Source organism: Nylanderia fulva, unplaced genomic scaffold (assembly GCF_048542155.1).
Source record: "Nylanderia fulva isolate GAGA-0341 unplaced genomic scaffold, ASM4854215v1 Scaffold1068, whole genome shotgun sequence".
Taxonomy (NCBI): Eukaryota; Metazoa; Arthropoda; class Insecta; order Hymenoptera; family Formicidae; genus Nylanderia; species Nylanderia fulva.
Window position 1 is genome coordinate 3,594 of NW_028189267.1, and position 3,138 is coordinate 6,731.

The 3,138-nt window shown below is 39.2% G+C and overlaps 1 long non-coding RNA gene across 1 annotated transcript; it reads right to left on the reverse strand.

Moving 5' to 3' along the window:
• Positions 1-819: 819 nt before the first annotated feature.
• On the reverse strand, positions 820-2,391 carry LOC146725047 (uncharacterized). Its single transcript, XR_014925243.1, has 5 exons — positions 2,317-2,391; positions 2,076-2,239; positions 1,737-1,949; positions 1,302-1,535; positions 820-1,179 (listed from the first exon to the last, which is right to left on the reverse strand). It is a non-coding gene; the product is annotated as an uncharacterized LOC146725047 (long non-coding RNA).
• Between the last annotated feature and the right edge of the window lie 747 nt (positions 2,392-3,138).

Sequence of the window (3,138 nt, forward strand, 5' to 3'; positions counted from 1 at the left end):
TTTTAAAATATCAATCAATAAATTTGTGAATGCGTGCGTGGGTGGATGGAAACTTAAAAAAACCTATAACGATCTAGTCGTTACTATCGTCTTGCGGGTCGATCATCCGCTCGCCACGTGAGGCTCTGGCGCCTAAGGCATCCTCTAAATGCCTCACTCCGGGGGCGCCCCACTCCTGCGCCACCGCGATTACTGACGCTACCCCCGCCGTGTGCTCAGCGTATGGTGAGGGCTCTGCGACCGGATATATAAGTCGGCTCCGCGGATGAGCCCGTTCCAAACTCCTATACCAGGCAGTGGGTTTCTCGCTGTTAGGCCGGACTTCTCAGTTTCTGGTTCCTTCCTTTTGCATCGGGCAACGGGTTTCCCGCTGTTAGACCGGGCTTTCCGGTTTCTTCCTGCTACAAGCTGGGCGACGGGCTTCTTGTCGTTGGGCCGGGCTTTCCGGTTTCCGGAGTACCCTGTCTCCATTACGTTGTACATATCGGGTAGCTTGTAAGTCCTTTCCGGACACCGTCAAGGTTATACGCCTCCGTTATATTATATCCAGTCTCCGTATATCGAGTCATTTGTAAGTCCTTCCGGACACTGTCAAGGCTATATGCCTCTGCTGTATTATATCTAGTTTTCGTATACCTGGTCGCTTGTACGTCCCTTCCGGACACCGTTGTAGCATTCATCATCCACACCTTTCATTTACACTCTACACTTTTATTACACCTTACACTTTTCACTGCACTTTTACACTTTTTACATCTTTATACATTTGTAATAACTTCAATTCATTAATATACATAATGTTTTTAAGAAAAATCAATATTTCCATAACAACACATTCATTCATTTATTTGTTACATATTAATTCTTTTTGTTCTTTCGCTTTATACTTTCAATGAATAAACATTACTTTTTCAAAGATCTGGTGAATTTATTTATAAGTCGCTACATTTTTGGTGACCCCGACGTGATATTAAAGCCGACGTGATATTAAAGCCGACGCATTTTAAAGGCTGATGCGGAATAAGTGCCAAGTGATCGTCGTAGACTTCTGCGAAATATTATCATCGCTTGGAAGAATTGCTGGATATCCTGATTTTAAGAGATTCATTCTCCGGATCTTTGAAACATCAGAGGCAGATTAGTCCTTCACGGAAATTCTCAAATCATTTTATCGGATTCCTGGAACAAGAGGAAAATGCCAATCGATAGATCACCAGTTAGACACTGTTCGGATACACAGGTTGATATGGATTTGGCGAGCGGATCAAATCAGGTTGGATCGAATAATATTAATATTTTACCTTCTCAAACTGGACATCAGGTGAGTGATCCTATGTTACAAATTCACTCAAATGAGTTTCGTTTATTAAAACTACCGACTTTCTGGCATAAACAACCTAAACTCTGGTTTGCTTCTATTGAAAGTGAGTTTACGGTTTATCGAATTCGATCAGATGATATTAAATATAGTTCTGTCATTCGTCATCTTGATGAACAAGCCTTAGTAAACATATCTGAAGTCATTGAAAATCCACCTGAAACAGATAAATATAATTATTTAAAGAAAATATTAATAAATCGCTTTACGGATTCAGAGGAAAAACGTTTGAGACAAATATTAGCTGGAATTGAACTTAATGATAAAAAGCCTTCGGAATTACTTCGAGAAATTCGTCATTTATCTGGAGGATCTTTAGCGGATAGTGTTTTGCAAATGATTTGGCTTCAACGCTTACCACATAGAATTCAAACGACTTTAGCCGTAGTAGAGGATGTTCCTCTTGTTAAACTTGCGGAATTAGCCGATAAAATTGCTGATCGGGACGGCGGTTTGCAAGTCGCGGAAATTTCCAATAATACAAGTAATAAATCTTCGGATTTCGCGGATTTGCTACGAAGAATCGAAGCTCTTGAAGTTTCTCGTCGTCGAGATCGTTCCAAAAGCCGGTCTAGAGAGAATAGAAGATTTAGATCGTTATCGCGTAACAAAGACAAATCAAATAAAAATATTAAAGATACATCAATTTGTTTTTACCATAAGAAGTTTGGTGATAAGGCTAAACGATGTACTTTACCTTGTTCTATGTCCAAAACATTCTTGGCTTCACAGGAAAACTAAAAACGCCGCTTAAGACTGAGGCTGCTTACGACGGTGTTTCTAACAATCGCCTCATTATTTTCGACAGACATTCAAATTTGAATTTTCTTGTCGATACGGGCGCTGATATATCGTTGTTACCTAAAAAGGTTTTATTGAAGCCGTGGCATACTAATTTAAAACTTTTTGCCGCAAATGGTACTCAAATTAATACTTACGGTTCTAAAACTTTAATTTTGAACCTCGGTTTAAGGAGAGAATTCAAATGGAAATTTTGTGTCGCGGATATTCAACGTCCTATTTTAGACGCCGATTTCCTTTGTCATTTTAATCTCCTAATTGACATTAAAAACAAGAAATTGATTGATAATGTTACCGGTCTTATGAATACTGGAAAAATTCAAGAAGTTGCACATTTGTCAATTTTTACCACATCTCCTGATTCTGTGTACCACAAATTTTTAACCGAATTTCCAGGACTCACCCGTTTTTCTCCAATTTCCTCGGTAAAAACACATGGTGTTGAACATCATATCGTTACGGAAGGTTCTCCTAAATTTTCGACTCCCAGAAGACTTACTCCTGAGAAACTTAAATGTGCCAAGAAAGAATTCAAGTCTATGATGGAGCAAGGAATTTGCAGGCCTTCAAGCAGCTCCTGGGCAGCCCCTCTACATATGGTACCTAAAAAGGAACAAAATTCTTGGAGACTGTGTGGTGATTATCGTGCACTCAATTCAGTGACTATCCCGGATCGTTATCCCTTACCTCATATTCAAGATTTTTCTTCTTCACTTTTTGGTAAGAATATCTTTTCTAAAATCGACTTAGTTAAAGCGTACTATCAAGTATCCGTCGCTAAAGAAGATATTCACAAAACAGCTGTCACTACTCCATTTGGGCTTTTTGAATTTGTCGTAATGCCTTTCGGTTTACGAAACGCAGCCCAAACTTTTCAACGGCTCATGAACTCTTTACTTAATGATTTGAGTTTTGCCTTTTGTTATCTTGATGACATTCTTATTGCTTCTAAAGATGAG